Genomic DNA, 22,498 nt, shown 5'->3' on the forward strand with positions numbered 1-22,498 from the left:
GGCGTGGCTTGCAAAAACGACTATGTTGTTATTCAATATTAACAAAATTCCATAGAAAATATTTTATCAGTTTCGAAAAACTTCTTAACTGTTATATCCAAAACTTTGAATAGTTTTTTAATACCACAAATAGTTTATTAAATAAACAAGTTTTTTCAGTTGAACCTCGGTCAAACTTTGCCAACTAACAATCGACAATAACTTGCAAAGTTATCGGTGTTTTTTCTTGAAAAAATTAATGTAGGACTGCGAAATGGTGCAGATTACTATAAAAAAACAATTTTTGAAATTCGTCAATTAGGAGAGGAGTTATAAAATAGCGATATTTTCTTGCGCGGTACCAGACGCGTTTTAGTGTAGCTCGTGCGCAGCTTGGCCGCCTCTCACGCCAGTGGAACTTTCCGTTCTTGAAGCCTGAGCCAATATATTACTTTCGTAGCATTCGAATCAATATTACAACGAGTTAAAACTTGGATTTTTCATCAGTTACCTTGATAAATTCTTGTGTTCGCTCGATGGAAAACTGATGACTTTTCACTTTTTCACATCTTGGTATTGCTGAACGTAATTATCGGAATTATCGATTTAAAACTTTCTCAAAAATTTATCGATTCTGACGCTGTAGCGGATCAAAGATATTGTAATATCTCTGGCCCAATATTAAATCTTAAACGCTTTATCTTTATTAATCAATTTGTCAATTGTATAAATATTTTTCTTAAAAAATTTGCTAGTAATAACTTTTCAAAGCAAATGTTTATCTATAGTTAATTTATCTTTTTTGGATCTAAAATTAGATGTATAATCTAACTTTTACAAGAAAAAATTTCTTGAAATATTTCTTATATAACAAATGGTACAAGCAAAATCTTTCGGACGATATCCTGGGAACTTTACCAGAGTCTGCTTAACCTTTCTGGCTGCCTAATACAATATTCTCACTCTGTTGAAAACAAAGCACTTGCAGCGAGTAAAATCTTGTAATATAGTGTACCAGGTATATAAAACAAAAAATTCCATACGCATATATATACAATATATAATACGCATATTATATATATATATAGATATAGATATATGGTAGATCATAAAATCAACTTATAGCCAAAGTCAAGTCCCAAACGTATAAATGAAATGAACGATATGATGTCCTCATATAGAAGTAAAGCCTACCAGGAGTGTCTCTGGAGGCTGTTGGTGTTCTCCACCGGTCGATCGAGTCAGTTCGTTCTTAAGTAAAGCCTCGAAGCAAAGGGAAAGGCTCTGCTCATATCAGTGCAGCTGAGAGAGCAAACAGAGTTCAGAGTTATACAAAATTCAGCCGGCATGTTCAATGTGCCAAGAGAGAGCAAGAGAATCTCAACACATACAAAAAAATACATACCTTATATACACATACATATACAAATGTACGAATACATTAGTTTTTCATATGCAACACGTAATATATAAATATGAGTGGGTAAGGAAAAATATAAAGACAAAACCCCCGTAACCCCTCGCGGGTAATTCGGTTGTCATGGTAACACCCTGAGGCGCCCCTTGGTTGTGCCACCCCCGCGCTGCGTCCACCCCAAGTCCAACCGTGGATGGTATCGATCCAAAAGACGACGACGACGCCGCCGACGACGATGACGACGACGATGTAAAATACCTACCGAGCGCTACTGACAACAGGATCTCATTTACCTCCCGTTTTACCTTACTCTTCCTTCCTCTTCCTCTTTCTTTTCCACACTCCTTTTTTACTCTCTCGTTCGCTTTATTCCCTTTCCCTGCATATTCTCCATCATCGTGTAAATTCTCACATTACTGCTCAGAACCAGGAAAATTAACGAGAAAGATCCAAATAGTTTTGGGTTGAGTAAAATTTTTCTTGAAATTTTTTTTTTGTTTAAGAAAATTTTATTCTCCACAAAGAATTGATTTCCTTCAAGAAAAAGAATAAGAAGTTTTTTTTCAACAAACTCCGGCAGTTTTCGATTGTATGCCAAAGTTAATGTTTAGTCTGCGGTCGACATAAAGTAAAAATTGACCCGCATGCAGACATAAATCTTGTGGGTTTGTCATTCGTCGGACACATAGTGCGTATATGTAAATGACGCAAATTTTGAAAAAACAATGGCTCTAAAAACATAAACGTTAAAAGAGAGTTTTATGAAGAAGAAATTATTGTAAGAAGAGGGTACAAATACGCACGAGGCGTTAAAACACATGCATATATATTTGGTCGTATAGTATGCGCGGTACCTGCAGTTCTTTGAGCGTTTTTACTATACAATACAGATACAATACAAGAGTAAGAGCCTTTACTTAGAGTCGTGCAACAAATAAAGGCTTTGAGGTTGGCTGGTGTTAGTACCATCCATATGGAAGTATACCGTGGCGACTCGACAAGAAAATGTAGTATAGAGGAATGTAGCGATGCCTGTGTAAGTCGTGTAGATATATTGTAAGTGTAGAGTTAAAGTCTGACGTTGTATTGGTATTGGTAAGATTTATATTAGTGGTAGTGGATGAAAGAATGGAGAATGGAAAGAGAAGTAAAGGCCTTCGGGTCTCTAGCGGCGCGTCACGTCCTATCGTTCTCTTTTGAGTGTTACTTCTCTCTCTATATCGCTCTCTCTTTCTTTCTCATTTATCCCCTTGCTCTTACTCAGGCTCTTCCTCTATCGCTTTCACCGCACGATGAGCACCCGCGAGTGCTACCAGACTCCCGGACGGCTTCCCGCGGCGATTTTCCTGCCAACTGTATGTGTATAAAGCTCTTTTTGCTTTGTATGAAAATCAATATCGCCATAATACAACTAATTAACGATTTTTACCGTTGTCATTGTTGATGATAATTATTTATATATTTTAAGATGAGCGTACATATGAAACATGAGAAATATGTTAGTTCGGAATTTTGAGGGTGTACTTAGTGCTCGATTAAATCTCGTCGTTGTCTTTTATTTTATTGTAATGGGTAATAATTGTGGGTAATAATTTGGTAGTAGTCCCTCGGGCGATGCATATCGCTGGATTAGGCAGAGCGTGTCAATCACTGGTTACGTGATACGTTATGTAAGTGAAGACTTAACTCGCAGTTATGTAAAAAAATAAATTTGCTATGAGAAAAGAATTTCACGAGTCTGCTTTTATGAAAAAAGTTTTATTGCAAAAATATATTTCTACAATTTTAGAGCTTTTTAGGTTTAATCGCGAAAATTATGCCTACAACATTTCACGTTTCATCAAGAAATTATTATATTTCTTTTTTATTGAGTTCCAATCATTACTTAATTTTATCAAATTTCGACTGAAATGGAATTTTAAGATGAGACCAAGTTCATTTCATTGTATCTATTAGATGAAAAGCTCTGATTAAGTCTTATAAATTTTTTTTAACAAATTTAAAGATATCGTAATTATGGAAAGATATAAATTTATCAATAAAATTACACAATGATGTGTATCATGATCAGGAATCATGAAGTAACTATTCCATCAAAACTTATTTTGTACAACTATAAATAAATGATCAATAAAGATTTTTCAAAAGTAAAGATGAAGAGAAGAATAGTGATTCGTTTTAGTATCAGAATCGGAACAATATTTTGAGAGTTTCGACTCGGAATTCCTCATGATCTTTATAGCCTTAGATATTTATGAAAACTTGTAAAATTTAATTTATTTTCAATTTTATCTCATATCAAATCTGCAAAAATAATGTAGACTTTCTTTGATTACTGTGGCGTAATAGAATATTTTTTGGACTGCTTAGAAATTGAACGAAACTCAAATTTTGTGTAAAATCTGTCAGGAAATAAAATTTTTGGCTAAATATGACAAAGATATATAGAACATATAAGTAAGATCAATATATAAAGTGTTGGAAAGTTTAGTGTTTAATACCAACTTTCAAGATGAACTACGACTATATGAAACATTCACATTATTATGTTTGCCTAAACGTTGGATAATATTCATATCCTACAACCAAAATACAATTTAAAATTTTGAACTTTATCCTTCACATCAGATCATAGAATTTCGACCCGATCAGAATTTGATCACTGACGTTCAATACTTTTAGCTTAAGAATTTTTTGGTCTTAATCTAAGATATTTCGTACATCATTTTATGAAAATTACTTCTATGCTATGGCTATTAATGGATCGAAAAGAAATTTTCCATGATAGCGATTCTTAGGAAGACGTGTTTAAAGGTATACTAAATAATTTATAATACTTCACGTATAGCAGAAAAACATGAATAAAAAGAGTTGAAAATAAATTTAAAATGAATATATTCCTTCATAAGAGGTCATAAGAACGAATATAACGAACAGAAGAGAGCATCGTTTTGTGAAGGTAATGAACTGATGCCTGTATGCATTCAGCTCGCGGATAAATAATTGGTAATAAACGCGAACCAGCTGCGAGTGTAGAATGCACTGAAGTGCGAGTATTCCATTTTCCACTTGCAGTATTAGGTTTAGTATATATGTACAGCACACAATATGTATATATTAATATATACTTGTGGGTAGCTTAGTCCAGTATCGAGATAGGTCTATACATGTATAATATCGTTTATGATACAGTTGTAGTTTGCAGGGAGCATAACGGTATCAAAATCAGCGCATAAAGGTGAGAAATCACTTTTATTTTAGACAATAAGTGTTATAAGTATTATACATCTTATATTTTTAACAAAACTGGCATGAAAATTATAGGAAAGGTATTGAATGTCGAATTTCAAGATTTAGAGCTTTATTTTTCATTTTGTTGTTTTCACACAACACAATCAATCCCGTTTTGTTTGTGAACAGATATTACTTATCTTTACACACCACTTTTAGTCTGTATTTAGGATAATTGAACTCTGTAATTGCGGGTCTTGTATTCACATGGTCTATAGGCAGATAACTATTGAAGTATTGAATAGTTTCTTCGACCCGACGTGCTAGTTTCTCAATAGTTTGCTCCGATAAGCTAAAAAAAAGTTTATCTACAGACTGTAATTTATAAATGTTTTTTTTTTAATTTTTTAGTAGGCATAATGTAGTTTCTAAAATTAGACGCTATAAAAAATATCGATAAATGTTAAAGAAATAATATATATATGTATTCATTAGTTTTAATGCTACGAAATGATTCATGACTGTGGTTTTTATTCGAGATCATATATAAATTGTGCTTTTATGCTCAGAACCGCGGTCGTAATTGCAATTACTGTACTGCAAGATTATGAACTTACAGAATAACTTAAGTTTAATGGTAAATAAATACAATATTTTAAATACTAGTAGAATCATTAATATCTGTAATTCCATTGTCAATATTTGCGTAGAAAATACTTATAATCAACTTTTACCTTTTCGCCCTCACGGTAAAATATGTGTCTAACATATAGACAAGCAAAAAAAAATGGATATCAATTTTTTTATGTTTTTATTTATATGTCAAACATATTTATCTATATATATAAATATATATATATATATATATATATATATATATATATATAACTATATATATATATATATATATATATATGTGTGTTTTCTGCGGAAATGTACGAAGTATTTCACAAAATTTGAAGATGCTACTACTAATTTTGTTCACCAGAGTTATAAGTTGCAGACTTGACTTGAAAGTTATGTACTGTATGCATAGTTTACCAAAAGATAGATCTTACCAAAATGTTATCTTTTCTCCCATTTAAAGATCTAGAGCAAGAAGAAAGCCTGACTGACACGTCTTTGATGTAAATATCATTAGTAAACTTCTGAAGAAACTATTTAGAATTTAAAGTGTTTGGTCGAAAGCGGCAAGATTTTTTATCTTCATAAAGTCAACAACCTCTAAAACACTTTTTTGGTTTTCGTTAATTACAATTTGTAGAAGAAGTTGTGAAATTATAATAACAGAGCAAAACATTGGTCTCTCGAGCAGGAGGACCAAAAATTTCGGGATTCAATGTATGTTATCACTTTCGAAGATACATTTTCGAACTTCAGAAATCATTATACATAACCGAAGTAGATAATCTCTATTTATGATTGAATCTCAATATAGACTTTAGATGGCTAAGAAGGAGTATTCGGGTCAGCGAATTGGTTTCGAAAATGTAGATTCACTCTTTTGATTTAAATGTACATTTACATATTCAAACATCTGTTGCTAACTTTAACGAAAAGTTTTAAATTAACAAACTTCTCTTCTATTAGTAATAAAGTTACAAACATTAAACTTATTCGAAATAATAAAAGTTTATTGCTTACGCAGATTGAAGAGAAGAATTATTTATCGAGTTTGTTGCATTTCTTCGTGATTTCTTGGCGAAAATTTGCTTTAAATTTTTCATCTAATAATAGCATATTATACACTCTTGCAGCGTGAAGTTTAATATTTCATGGTTGCGCATTATATAGAAACAGGAAATACTTACTCAACAAAGTTTAATTCAACAGTACAATCGGCCATTTTTGAAGAATTTGAAATATGGTTCTTGGAAATAACATAGACCTTGCACAATCGGATAGAAAGTTATATACTGATTGAAAAATTCTTGATTCAAGAAAAATAATTTTGAGCCATTAATGTATTTTTGAAGAGTTTACTTTGATCAAGAAAAACAAATTTCTTGATATAAGAAATAGTTCTTAGTTCAAATAAATTTTATTTGATTCAAAAATGTTTCTGCTTGATTTAAGATGATCAAACTTTTCAAATCGATGTTCTTGTACTCATAAAAAAATGAATTTCAACAAAAGAAAAAAATATTGAACCAAGAAGATTATTTTTACGAGTTTCATCGTCTTGAATCAAGCAGAATTGCTTGAATTCGGAATCTAAACAAAACCCAAAACCAAAAGCATTCATGAATTATAGTCTGAAGCATACAAATTCACCAAAATATCTTTATTATTCCTGGAGATAGTTATTCGTTGCAGCGAAATATTCTTCGTGTCCAAAATTAGAGTGATTCTTTTTTAGTCTGAAACTTCCCGGAAAACGAATGGAATCACCTGGAGACGTTCCAAGTTCGAAATGTTAGTGTTCTACCAAAGTGTATACTACAAGTGAATAAGTTTTAGTAACACTTTTAGAGACTGATAAGGATAAGGTAGATCCAGTGATGATTGGAGTTTGGAGTTGTTAAACTTATGCTTATGAATAACTTAAAAGTTATAACTAACAGACACTATTTACTTGGATTATTTAAAAGTTTTAGGAGCAGAAACCAGTTCTGAAGAAGTTACTACTGTAGTGTATGATCGTGACCAGAAGTCAGTCACCGGAACGGAAGTCGTGAGCGTGGGGCAGTGATGGGTTGCTTCCGGTGGTCCCTATACCATCATATCCACTATTACATGGAGACTGAATTACCAATGAGACTTGTATTTTGTCACTACTCTCCACTAAGTTGTGATATTGGACATACTTTGTGGTGTGTACTTATCAGCACGTCAGTGACAATTATTAACTACCACGTTTCATATAAAAATATTGATAACAAAAAAATTGACTTATCGACAGAATTGAATTCATGATTAGCCAGATTTAATATTACTAATAACATGCGTGACATATCCTTTTATTAATTAATTAAAACCACTATTGAATTTGTAATTGTGATGGAATGATCAAGATTCGGAAGTAATTTTGACTCGAGAAAGCGAACAAATATCATAATTCAGTATAGTAATATAAAATATTACATTTTGTATGTAGCGTGAATGTTTTATACAAATGCATGTTACACTGAATCGTGACATTATAGCGTTGAGTTATCGCTAGTCTAGTAGCACATCTATTGGAGATTCTTATCGTCAAATGGAAGGTTCACTATTTCTAAGCGATATATCATTGAAATATTTTACTCTATTCTGTGTCTAGTCAAGTTTATACTGAATTTTATTGAAACACTGTTTTTCCGGCTGATTTCGAATTATGCTACATATCGGACTTTCATTGAGTAATTTGTTTCATTTTTTTCTTAAATTTTACAATGTAAAAATGAAAATTTACATCAAAATTCACTTATCACTTTTTAAAAATCTAAAGTTTTCACTTCTAATGATTAGTTCTATACTTAATTTAAAAATCTATCAGCTCATTCTATGTAGACTTTTTGTTGTGTTACTTCAATTTCTAATTAATATTTTTTCTAATAGCAATAAGTTATGTCAAATGTATGAGTGTGGAGCATAAAGCGTTTTATTTTACTTTTGGAATCTAGAACGATACTAATTTCTTGTCTCGAGGACTTCATTTTGTTCTAAATAATATTTCATTGTGATGAAGCAAACATGATATGATTTTAAGTATCTTTGTTTTGTTTGCTTCGAATTGGGTGTTTACGAATCAGGTTACGAATTATTTGAAATGAAGATATTTCAGAAAAATTTCTGGAAAATAATACATATCCCGATGCATGGACCTTGTTTTAATATTTGTGTTATAATTTGGAAAATCATTACACTAAGTTGTGTTTGTAAGATTTGATTTTTATCAGTTCATATTTTACAGCACTTGAGTGATAAATTTTGAAACTTAATGAAATTCCGTTTGAATTGTTGCATTTTTGATTCTTTTAGTACTGAACCAGTTTTTTTTTCCTTATAAATCTCTGTATCAAATATATCTGCTATTAAATTTTTTTTTCAAGATAAACTTATAAAATCTAAAACTTGTTAGTTATCTTGTTTTGAAATAATGCAGCCGAACTGAAGCTCAAAGTTTCTAATTTAGTCTCATCAAAGTGTTTGTAGCCTGGAAAGGCCGCGATATGTCAACGACACTACAAGCTTGACGTAATCAGATGAGAGAATTTGAATATTCATAGTATGAAACGCATGTGTCGAGAGAGTTTTAAAGTAAAGAGGCTTATTAGCATAACTCGTCGCGTTATCCGTGGGCCATTATTGTGAGGCTTGAGAGCTGGGAATTGAGAACTTGAAGTGGACAAGAATGAAAATGCCGTGGCCAATTAATAACAGGAGTTGTTTTGTTCTGAAAGCAAACATAAGAATAAACATTGAGATATAGAATTGTGTTGAGGTTCTTTCTCCTACAAAGGAGCGAGAGTTCAAGATTGGGCGATATACAAAATAAGTGTAGCATTATACATGTATATAGTATTTAAGCAAAACTAAACTGAACCGAGTGCATATATTTTTGTTACATCGTGCAAGCTACGGGATTCTACGATAATCTTCAAGAGCCTTTGACTCATTCACCAGTCACGATTGTGAACTAATTAACTTTCCGTGCTGAGAGATCTGTGCTCTCTGCTGGCTATCGATGAATCTGAATGCAGTCGAGTTAAGTTTTATTTAGTACTCATATTATATGTGGATAACTCTTGATATGAGCTTGAGAGTGTTTAACTTAAGAGAAGGGAGGGCGTGGCTTTGCGTTCCCCTCCGTACCCCTTTAATTCGTAACGCTTTGAGATCACTCTCAATGACACCCCCTAACTTTATAAAACTCTCAAGGGTGACATATCACCCTAATGTCATTGACGTTTCTCCATTCAAAATCCATGGAGTCAACAAATTAGGAGCGGAAAATTTCATTTTTATTGAAAACTTCTTCACGCTGGATTCGTTAATATTGCAAGACCGAACCTATTAAAAGAAAAATTCCAGGAACTTCTGTCAAGTGATCATTTGGTTATAATTATTTATTAAAATTTTTCTTCTTTGTGATTTATTTTTTCTAACTGTTAATTTCGTCAATTCCCTGACTTGAAAAATTTTCGTGTTTTCTTCAATTTTTTTCCTATATTTGTGCAACTTCTGTCTCAAAAAAAAAAAGTGATTTCGCTTAAATTAAATTTTTTATTTTATGCCAAAGATATTTTAATATACTTTCATTAAATATATATGAAGAACCGACTACAGAAAAAAGAAGTTTTTTCCTCAGGTTAAGGTTAAACTATATAAACCACACGGCACGTGCTATCCACATGTCATTTTTCTTGCGGCCATTCATCAAAATTGTGTCGTTTTCGATTTGACGGTTGTTACTTTCTTACGACATGCAGTTATGACTTTAAATTTTTTTCTACACCACGAATCTAATGTAATAAACGTCAAACTGTACCTTGTATAAAAATACTGCTTATTAATAACCGATTTATCATCATAATACCGTCAATCAGTCAGTAATCAACCACCGCCCTAAACATTGCGATTTCGACCTAATGTTAACATATGTAAATTTATTATTTCTAAAAGTACAAAACATATCGTCCGAATAAGTAAGCGAATTTAAGCGCAATAAATATTGTAAAGAAAATACATAATGGGCTTGGAGTGAGTGTCGAAAAGTCAGAAGTGGTAGAAGAATACAAAAATGAGAATAAGAAGGCGCAGGTGGAGCTATTTGGAGAACAGCCCACTTGGGACTTGAGCTTCAACTTTTATTCCTTTTAATCTCCTTTATTCTACAATATAAACACAACTACACTCTTCTTTCTTGATCATATAATATAGTGTCTATATAGTATATTCTTTATAGTATGTTCTTCGGTTTTGGCTATACCAAGAGGCCCAATCTTCCAGGACTAAAAAACCAAGTCCTAAAGCAATTCGTATCTAAGTACGTTGGCAACATTGGTCGGTGGTTTCTTTTACTTTGGGCAAAAGTCTATAAGGAATGAGCCGTAACCATCTGGTCTCTCATCCTCAAACGTGCAAGCAGCTGCTGGTGCGATCATCCAACAATATATATAGTATATATGTATATGGTAGACCTGCAACGCCTTTTAGGCCCTCAAGGAATGGCATCAACGACAGGGATTAAAAACACGGCGACCGGAGAAACCCGAGTAGCTGGACCTGGCAATCGTACCGCTTCTTTTCTTTACGATCATATTGCCCACAATGAATATACATACCCAACCTCATACCTGTTTCTTTCTAAACTTCTTTGATATGCTTTTTTTCGGGCATTTCCAAGCTTCTTATTGAACACTTTTTGACATTTATAATTTCTAACTTAACGGATTTAACTTTTTATTAAATTACGAGATTTCATGAAAGAAAAAAAAAATTATTGAACGGTTGTAGTTTATAGTGTAGGTTTTAGTAGTTTTCAACGTTTTAAACGTAAATTGAAGGTATTTAACGTTTTGAATTTAAAATGGACGTTTCTAACGTTAAAAGCGTATTGAACGTTAAAATGCGTTACAATTGTCAAGAAAATTATCTTTTCCAGATAGTATATAGGATGCGTATAAAATTGTAAAACCAATGACTTAGTTAGCTGGTGTTAGCTTTTGGGCAAATTTCATCAAGACGCGAATGGAAAGTTCAATACTTTTCTTTCCACACGACATTACATGGTCCAAGATGATACCATATATGTAATTCTAGGAAGAACCAAAAGTCACAGAAGGCTAGAAAATTTTTTATTGTCGGTCATTATTACTCCATTTTTCATTTTTAATGTTCAATACGTTCTTAACGTTGAAAACGTTCAATTGATGTCTGATACTTTGACTCGGGTAGATTCCCGAAAAACTGGAAAAATCACAGTTTCAAAGTATAATTTTTATGAACGATGAAAAGTAGATTTTTAAATTGGATAACATATTTATTTTTTGCGCGAAGATAAGTTCTTTTAATTTTGGCGTCTCCAAAATTTTTAGAAAAATCACAAGCTAGCAATTGTTCACGCACTTTTATCATGTAAATGTATAACACTTAAAACTATATTAGACTACCATTTTGTGCAGCTTATCGAACAACGCTCTTATCATTGCACGCTTTAGCTTAGATAAGATTTTTTAATTGAATAGTATTCCTTCTGTACTGCATATTCATTTTATTTTACTTCACACTGAATTCATAAATATATTGCAATATGTTCATAAATGTACTAATGTTTATACTGCATACGTATATATATGTATAGATATAGACTTCAATATATGCACAGCTTATCATCAAATCAAGGCCTCATATTTCTACTGCTAGTGCAGCACAGTGATATATATATCCGCAGCACAAAGAATATTTTTTTAGTCATAAATTTATCACTATGCATATCTTTACAACTCAGCTTATCATATTGTAGTGTACTTTTATGTACATATACATGACAAATGTATGTATCTAACGTATGTGAGAATAATACCAAAGTATAGAGTTAATTTTTAAACTTTAAAGCAGCTTAACAATATTTCATATAAAACAACATATTGTCTCATTTTCTTAGAAAAAACAAATATTATTTTAAAAGTTATTCTTGGAACAGCTCGAAGTAAGTGGTAACCACTATCCACAATAATCTACGTTTCTTTTGCGCCGTAATTCTCTTTCAGTCGCAACAGGTGGTGTCAAATTCACTTCGTAAAAAGTTTTACTTCTATTCTATTATTCCTTTGTTTCTCCAATGCATATTGTGCTTTTAAAGTTACCAAATGTCTAAATAAAAAAAATTTTCACTGTTAAGTTTTCACGTAATTTTAATTTAAACTTTTAGCGAGATACGAAGAAATTGATAGAAACTTTTTTTATAGAAAATCTTACGTTCTACGAAGAGGATTCTTATCGATTATTCCATATCTATGATATTCAATCCAGAATTGAGCTTTGAAGTTTTGTAGATCATAAACTGAAAAAAAATTAACTTGATTCAAAAGAAAAATTCTTGAATCAAGAAAATTATTTTAAAAAGTTTCATTTTTTTAAATCAAGGTGAGTAATTCTTGAATCAAGTAAGATTTATTTGAACCGAGGAAAATTAATTCGTTTACGGATTTTTCTACTTAAATCAAAACGATGAAGCTCTCAAAAACAATTTTTTTGATTCAATAATTTTTCTCTTGAATCAACCTAATTTTTTTTCAGTGTGTGATTTCATTTCAAAATTTAAAATTTTCGCCAAGGAAGAAAAATACGGAAAAAATATGAGAAAAATCTTTTCGATTGTTCATTAAATTTCTTTCAATAAAGTTTTTTTTATCAATTTCACGATATCTTCAATATTTGACCCAGAATCGAGCTTCAAAATTTTGCCAACCATATTTTTAACCATTTAACTGTAAAGTTCGAAATATTCGCCAAAGAATTAAGCTACGCAAAAATGACAAGAATCTTTTCGATTGCTACAAAAATGCATTTACGGTTTTTGTAATTTCAAAATTATAAATTTTGTACCAAAAAAATAAACAACAACATGTTTTGATCAGTGTTTACATGTTTCTACAATTAGCCAATGGGCTTTTCCCTCGTGGCACGTACCTGCCACGAAAATTACGTCTCAGTCGGTCGATCAGTATCTATAGACTGGTGCGGCCTTGCTCGAGTCTATTACACTCATGTCGCTACTATATGTGTATAAATACATGTATGTAACATATACGTTACTAATAGTGGGAAGTGGGGGTGCATATGCGAAGCGAGAAGAATAATGACAAGGACGAAAAATATAACTCGCATGTTTTTGAATGAGAAATCCAACTTCACACGCATATATACACACATATGTAACATAACACATGAATACATATGTTATTAAGACATAAAAAAACAGTGGCACGTGTCTACGCGCTAACCTCAACCTCTGTATCCGAAAATCCTGGGTCGAGGAGTTCGACTGGTTAATATGACAATGTGTTATCATGTACAAATACAATGTAGGACTCTAAATAATGCTTTCTCTATATACGGTTCTAACTCGTTGTTCGGTGTGTGTGCTACCGAGGACAAGTGCCTCTGTGGTCTGATCACGTGGGCGTCACGTGTGTCGTCCGGAATCGATTCAGTGGTCGCCGAAGATAAAATGCCACAGAAATTGAATTTTAAATGACCATCGACGTGTTATGTTTTCTTCTCTCTAAATACATATCTATTATAAGATGTTAAAAAACATTTTTAAATTTCGGTGATGATGTATAAACACATACATATGTGTAAAAAAGTCATGTGCGTAACTAATTGAGTAAGTCATTAAAATTTTGATATATAATCATATAAATCATCGCATACTAATAAAAATCTAGAAAACTTTTTATCAAGTTAATAAATTTTAATGATTTTATAAGTGATAATGATGCCACGTGAGATGTTCCCTTGTAATTTTATTTTATTTATACTTTATTATCCGGTCGTTATTATTACTTTTCATTTATTTTGGGTTCTCGATAAGAAAAGGAATTTAAGGACCATTATTATGGAAATGCCATTATTATTGGATATTAATGATCATATACTTGGGATGACCTAATAAAACCGGGTATAAATAAATCTGATATTTATATATGTTACAGGTATTTAGTATATAATAAGTGTTTTTTAAGATTATTTTTGAAAAGTCATGAGTCACAGGTGAACTAAAAATGTAAATTTAATGATGTTTCAATTAAAACCAAATTAGAGCGCCAAAATTGTCGTAGAAAATTTCAGAATATAAATAAATATCGTTGTAGACTTCTTTTTTATTGAGTATTTTTTTTTTTTTTATTATATATTATCCTAAATTACAACCTTGTAATCTTTTACAAATTGAAAGAGATTATACTAATATTTTCACAGAAATATGATTTAGGGTGTCACTCATGCTTTTAAAGGTACTAAGATTGTACCTGGAAGCAAAAGGTTTTAAGAAAACATCCGTAATATTTTTGTCTAGTTAGAATTTTAGGTATCACTTGAAAATTTTCACTGATGATTCATACTCAATGTTGGAAAATCAGTTATTGTTTCACTTTTTTTGATCTTATGATTAATCTGTCTAATTTTTATACTTGGCAACCGAAAAAATTTGTTTGTTTCTCTTTATATCGAAGAAACTATATGGTTTTAAAATTAATAAATTTTCGTTTTCTCAAAAAAATCTTTAGAAAAAAAATGTGAGTTACACATTAAAGACTTAACTTTTTAAAGCATTTTTTGGAAAAGCTAATAGATATATATACATACACTAAAAGAGAAAAAATAAACTTTGTTTATTTAAAATAAATAACTTTTGAACTCAAAAATCATTTTAAAAAGTTTTATTTTAAATCAGGCAGAAAAGTTATCACTTGGTTCAAAACTATGAAACTCTTTAACGTCTGATCAGAACTTATTTTGCAAAATCTTTGCTTTTTATTTACTTTTTATAAAAAATTATTTAATATGTCATATATTTTATTTAAAACACATGTAATTTTTGAGTTTTAAACTAAATATTTTTAATTTTCTTAGTGGGAAATTAAAAATTTTTTCAAATGTGGTTTTTTTGGAATAACTTTTAAACGGCACTACCGATCAATTCCAAAAACTGATAAGCTCTCAATATCAAAAAACCCCGTCGATTGCCGCCAACCCGGTCGGAATCGGTTGATTTGTTCATGAGTTATCGTTGTCGAAAGAAAACCGAAAAAAGTGTTTTTTCGGATTTACTTCGAAATTTCTATTTCGATCAATTTAAACTTGAAGATTCTTTATAAGGCTTCAAAAACTGCGTCGAATGCTGCCAACTGCGTGAAAATCGGTTCATTCATTCAAAAGTTATTTCGGTTTGAAAATTCAAAAAATAGTGTTTTATTAAACTTCTGGCAGACTTTTGAGCTCGGAGAGCTCAAAATGACAAGAAAATTATATTTTTGAGCTTCAAGAGCTCAAAAACGTAATAAGTGCAATTTTGAGCGCTGAAGTATGAAATTAGCGGGAAGTTGCAAGGATGGTCTTTAAGGTCAACCGTTTTCTTAATTTTTTTTCAATGTTAATAGAATCAAAATCGCCGATTTTCGAAATATTCATGACTCGGGTCAACCGTTTTCCTAATTTTTTTTTTAAGTAACTGTATTTTTTAATTTTTTTGAAAATTTTTTTTTACAAACGCGGACTATGTATGCATTGCTATGATATTTCTTTTTGGATCAACTATTATAATAATCGTAACTGATATTACTTTTTTATTTTATATATACGTGGTAATCCGAAAAAAATGCTACGTTGTAATAGTGAATGAAAAATAAATGACACAATACACAATTAATTTTGCCTTTTACATCCCATTTAATCATTATGAATATTCTAAATCGTCCTTCCTGGTAATAACGTTGAAGTTTAAAGAAGACCAGTTGAGTAAGTTTTTTGCATTGACTCCTTTCCGATTAACTTGCTCGTCTTTTTTTGCTGTCTCCCTTCAATTTTGCTCATATATAATACCTACAAAATCAACCGATGTATGGGATTTATACAGTCGTTGACATTAATCTTAGATTCAAGGTAGTCCTTAAGCTTTTAGAACCTTCGCTGTATCCAGAGCTTATAGGAACTTGGTTTCGTTCTATGTGGGGTGTTTTTTTCAACGTAGACCCAACAGTATACCTTATACGTTATATGTGTATATACTGCATAGAGCATTTGATTACTCAAGGTGCGTCTTTGGTCTACATCTAGGATCCCTTTGTCTGTGATGGCGCGCACGCGACGTCGGTTCCCGATAGAAAGACGAATGGCTCATTCTGGCTTATATGTATAACTTATAGGAAGCATAAAGATATATCCTGTATGTGTGTGTCTAGAATAGAATGTAAATATTAGAGAGGGAAATATGTTATATGTTATGTTCAATTTATATATATTATATGTTATATATATTATATTATATACATATACCTGCATAACGATTTTGACAAGCTGTGAGCGTCGACGGCGCGTGTCACGGGGGGCAGCTGGCAAGTTCGTAGTTATTGTGCCGTGAATATAAAAAAAAAGGAAAAGGAATAAAACGAGAAAACGTTCCCCGGGGAGGCATATAATGGACAGAAATGCTCAAATTATAGATAGATATATATATATATATATATTCTGGTATACTACATTCGTAGTATTCACTTCCTTTATATGATGCTAACACACAGTACTTCGATTTATCATTTGTGTGGATATAATTCGGTTCCTGCTTATGCGTTTTTTATTTACTCGCTAAGTGTTAGTTTTAAATTGAACAAAAAAATGCCTAGGTACACTGATAGATGAATGGAGTTGATTAAAGAAAAAAAATTTGAACCAAGACCAATAAGATTATTTTAAAGGGTTTCTTGGTCTTAAATTGAGAAAAAATTGAACCGAGTAAAGTTTACTCAATCCAAGAGAAATTATTTGATTCAAAAACTTTTCTTTTCTTTAAATACTGAAACAACACATTAATTTGAATTAAGAGAAAAATTTTGGAACTAAGAAATTTATTTTATAAAATAAAAAATCGATTAATCAAGAAAAATGTTCATTTGATAGTGAGAAATTTGAGTTCTAAGTTTCCACTTACTGTACGAGTGTAAAAAAAAAGTACGGTTTCTCTCAATGAGTACAAGCAGAGAGAAATATGAGATTGGTTCTTTAGTGAAAAATGTCACTTGGTTAAGGTAGTACTACCGGTTTTGGAATTTACGTTCAGAATTTGATGAAATTTGGCATGTTGGTACTTTATAATATCATAATTAAGCAGTAAAATTTTTGGAAGCCTGACAAGTCCTGAAAAAAAGATATTAATATCTACATATTTTTGCTTTTACCATTGATCCTTATGGAGAATCACAGGCTTTATTTTATTTCACAAAACTGGACGTTCAGATTCTTATAAAAATCAAGACAACGAGAGAAAATAACATCTAAAACATATTTAATAACAATCAGTATGGTTTTCAAGAATATGAGAATATTTATTAATAAAAAACATTCAAAATTTATCTCTGTCTCTCTTTCTCCAACGTGATTTAGTATAGGGTAAATTTACTACGTTAATCAAATAAGGTTAGGTTTTGGTATTTGACTCTTGTGGTAACGGTAGTACTACCTTAAGCAAAGAATTCTACTTTCTTACGCAAAAAATGTTACACTCACATTGTAGAACAATTAATAATGAAAGATATTTTTGTGAGATTTTAAGAAATATATGCAGACTATATTTTATTGTTTGGAATAGTAGGTGTACATTTCACAAAATGTATCATGTTTAATGTATGTAATTTATTAATTTACATTAGAAAAGTTAAGATATTGAAAGACTAGTCTTGGTTTACGATGTAATTATTGCAATTTCTATATTAATCTCTTCGTGTAAAAAATAGCAAATTTTACATCACGGGAAAAAATGCAGAACAATAAGTATCGAAATTTATTAACAATTTGCGATAAAACCGGTCGGATATGTGAAATATGAAGAAATATTGATCATAATAAAAATTCCATAATGCATTAGCACAGCTTTTTCGATAATAATTTAATAACAAAGCAAGAAAAATGCATACCTTGATAATTTGATATTTGAAACTGATACGCCTTTTTAGGCGACTTTGTTATTAAAACATTACCAATAATGATTAATTTGAAGCAGGATGATTTACGAAAAAGCAGTTTCTGATTTGTGCGATTAATCTTTCGCATTCGCAGCAAAAGTAATTTTGTTTTTGTATGATTGGAGATGCGACATTAATCACAGAGATTATCACAACCTCTTGTTTAATATAAATATTAAAAATGATGATTGATTTAGACGGTATGATAGAGGAAATCACAAATCACGTTTCGAATAAGTGAATAGTCGTGTTAAGAAGCATGAATAAAAAATTAAACAAATTTAAGTTTGTAGAAAAGATGCATCATCACGATGAAGGATCTCTGAATGATTATCGATGCGGGTCTTCTTCTTTGTGTTTTTTATTTGACTCAAATATCTCTTCGCTAAGCTTGGATCTCTTTTTAGAGAGGAGATGAAAATATGAAATATCGAGAGTGGAGGATTTCAACGATAAAAAAATGCATTGATGAAGATGATAAACATTTGTGGTAAAGCTCATCTCGCATTCGCCAGATATGTTAACCGGGGGACGCCAATCGAGGGTGGAGTTCTCACCCTTACCCTCGTGGGACTAAATAAAGGGATCACCGGGCGAAACCCTAGAGCTTTTGTGTTATGCCTTTGATCCCACTGCATACTTTTACTAATAAGTATGACACATTCCGGAAGTGTAACACACAGTAAAAAATTTTGTGTAAAATCAACACAATCCTAGTGTTAGAATCCGTCGACACAATTTTAGTGTTAATTTTCAACACAAAAAATAGTGTTGAATTTTGAACACAAATATTGTGTTAAAATTAACATTAATTTTGTGTCGACTGTATCTAACACTAGAATTGTGTTGATTTTACACCAAAAAAGTGTTAACTCACTTATTATTTAAGTTTATTGAATATAAAGGTTAGGAAATCAATTAAAAATAAATAAATCTTCACGCTTATCAAGAAAATTAGTTTATTTAATTTCTTTAATTTTATATTTAGCGTTAAATACGGACATTAAGGTAATAATTAAATTTATAAATAAAATAAGAGAAAAAAATATTTGAGTAAATAAAAATGAATGAGCAAAAATAATTTGTAATTGCTCTTAATTGTAATTTTTACATAAAAGATATAAAAAAAATGACAATGAAAAAAAAATGAAATACAATAAAACTAAAATTGTACTTGTGATTAAATAATGATCAGGCTTATTTTATAATGTTAATAAATATTTAAATTAAAAGCCGATTTGATGTGGTTTAAATCACGTAGACACGCCTTAGGTACAATGAATTTTTTAATTTTATATTTAGCGTTAAATACGCACATTAAGGTAATAATTAAATTAAATTGACTGGAGAGAACGTAGTCGACCAAAATATCATCCAACCTAGCATCATCTGAATCAGTGAAATAAAACTCTGTTTCAATCAAACTGGGAAAGACTTCACGAGCTGTAATAAATAATTATTTTTTACAACATACATAAAGAATGAGTTTGATAAATAAATGTCAAAAAGTATAGAAATTAACCTTTGAAAATGAAATCATTTAATGTAACAGGTAGTTGTAATTTCGCCCAAACTTTATTATTTAGCCAATGAAAAATAAACATAATATTCCCTTGTGAACTATCTGTCATCTACAAAAAAAAAATAAAACTAGTGTCAGAAAATGTAAAGTAAAATTGCAAAAGAAAAACATAAAATCAATAAATTTGTTCATATTTTTTTTATGAATTTGTTAAACTAACAGAGAAATTGTTCAAAGTCTTTCATTTTTAATAAATATTATAAATTTTAACGTTAAATAATAATTTATGTAGCAAATTTATTATAAGAAAGTGAGGTTAGTTGAGCATTTTATATAATTATAAATATAGTAAACTTTTACTTACTTTAATTAATATCAATTTTTCTTTTTTTTAATTGTGAACAAACTGGTTTTTTTTTATCAAATATAATTAAATAAACTATTTTTCATAAAATTAGACACTATAATTTATACGCCCGAGTGGTTAAGTAGCTGTCCGGTAAAACAATGCGTTTGGCGCGTAAACTGAAGAAAGGACGCGCCAACAACACAAACTTAGTGTTAATATTTCCCGCTTGACACTAATTTTGTGTCATTTTATCTAGTAACACACAAAAAGTGTCAAATTAACACACAATTTTTTAACACAGACCGTTTTTGACGCAAATACACAATATTTTTTACTGTGCAATTACTATTTATTTTTGAGATATTTTTTATCGTATCTGATAATTAGATCGACTAAATTGATTATCTCATTTTAAAATCCATTACTGAAAAAGAAACTTTTTTTAGTTAAAGTAAATTTTACTTCATCCAAAAATTTTTAGCTTAATCCAGAATGAAGAACTTCTTCAAAATGATGTTTTTGGTTAAAGATTTTGAACTGTATTAGTTGAATTATTGATAAAAAATATTACTCTTTTTTTTTAAGGAGGTATCCAAATTTTCTCCCAAATAATAAAAAAATTTTTTGGTTGCAACTAACAAATTTTATTATTTACTCTGAAGATAATTAAAAAAAAAAAAAAAAATAAGATTCAGCGCATGTGAGTTCCCAAACACTCAGTATTTTCTTAAGTGCTCCGTCTCACCCTTCCCTTTCCTAATACTACTTCCGAGCTAATTCAGTCTAAAAATGTCCAGAAATTCGTTCACTTCAACACGTCTACCAGACCTTATCCTTCGGATGACTATAATACAAGCAATGACGGTTTCAAAAGACCGTTTTTCTAGGAATGAAAACCTACTTTTCTTTGTTGTGTATAAACATTTTCAAACATTACGCATGGGGAGTCTAACACAAAAATATATCGAACATCAACTATAATAAAAAGCTTCTGGTAACAGAAAAAAATTTAACGATCAAGGCAGTGTCCAACTTTTTATATCGCTATATTCGCTTGCTAATTGGTTGCCCGCCATTTTGGATTGAATTTTACGATCTTATATTTTAAATTACGACCGCTAGACTTTTTATTGCCTGGGAATTTTTATAACAGCCCACCAAAGATCCACGATTCCTCTCAGCCAAAACCACCATCAGAAAGTTTCATTTTAGAAAATGTAAATACCGAAAATCAGATAAACATGTATGAAATCTATAGAGAATACAAATTTGAAAATTTTCATATGACCCGAAGTTCGAAATTTGCTATACACAATTACGTTATGATAAAAAATATTTACAATAATCCAAATCGGAAATTAGCCTGAAGAAACAGAAATAAATCGAGAACTTATATTTCAAGGCCGAGAAACGTTTAGCTAAGCACGCGACGAGTTTTTGCGTGGTCTCGGAAAGAAACTAAAGAACTATGAATACAGGTGGTAAACTTTGTATTATATACCATTAACATAATACAAACCGTAAATCGTTGGCCTAAGACCAAATTATCCATAATCATGAAACTTTTGATCCGCTGTTTTGACACTGCATTAAAATTCAACCTTGTTACTAGGAGTCATGTTCATTATAATGTAAAGTATTTAATTATGTGTACTGGTGGTGATAACATCCAATGTTTCCCCTATCGATTCAACAATAAAAGAGGAGGTCCGAATATAATATATATATATATATATATATATATATATATATATATATATATATATATATATATATATATATATATATACATATACATATACATATACATATACATATGAGGTTCATGTATATAAATAAAAGGGAATCAGGGGAAGTCTTTAGTAAGCTCCACCTCCGTTTTAACCTGAGGGTAAAAGTTATATTAATACGTCAAATCAACAATTGAATCACTAGATTACTGACTATTGACTATTGATAGACTATAAGACTTAAATTAAGGTATTTGCGAGCAATGTGCTAATAGTTTATAGATTGTTAAAAGTACTCCGTGAAGAAATTTTCTTATATGATTTAAAAGGTTCAGATAGGTCCTTATATGAAAATTTGTCATATTAGACCCCATCAGGACACCTGTGGCTTAATAGCCTGATTTTTATTTTAATACTCAAGTTTGCTTTAAAATCTAACTCATTCGCGATCGTATCACAATACAAATATTCTTAGCATATTTTCCCTAATCATAGATCACATTAGTACACGGAAAAAAAAAATTGTAGAAAAAGTTACAATTGTCACGTTTTAATCCAGAACCAGACTTTCAATACTTTTATGATGTAACATTTTTACAA

At 30.6% G+C, this 22,498-nt stretch overlaps 1 protein-coding gene and 1 long non-coding RNA gene across 2 annotated transcripts in view; one reads left to right on the forward strand and one right to left on the reverse strand.

Moving 5' to 3' along the window:
• The window catches only part of LOC123266211 (ras-related protein Rab-37), a 134,783-nt gene that overhangs the window by 14,537 nt on the left and 97,748 nt on the right, over positions 1-22,498 (forward strand). The gene's annotated exons all lie outside the window — the stretch shown is intronic.
• LOC123266222 lies at positions 12,263-14,018 on the reverse strand. Its single transcript, XR_006509729.1, has 3 exons — positions 13,247-14,018; positions 12,533-12,617; positions 12,263-12,427 (listed from the first exon to the last, which is right to left on the reverse strand). It is a non-coding gene; the product is annotated as an uncharacterized LOC123266222 (long non-coding RNA).

The sequence above is a fragment of the Cotesia glomerata genome, linkage group LG5 (assembly GCF_020080835.1).
Source record: "Cotesia glomerata isolate CgM1 linkage group LG5, MPM_Cglom_v2.3, whole genome shotgun sequence".
Taxonomy (NCBI): domain Eukaryota; kingdom Metazoa; phylum Arthropoda; class Insecta; order Hymenoptera; family Braconidae; genus Cotesia; species Cotesia glomerata.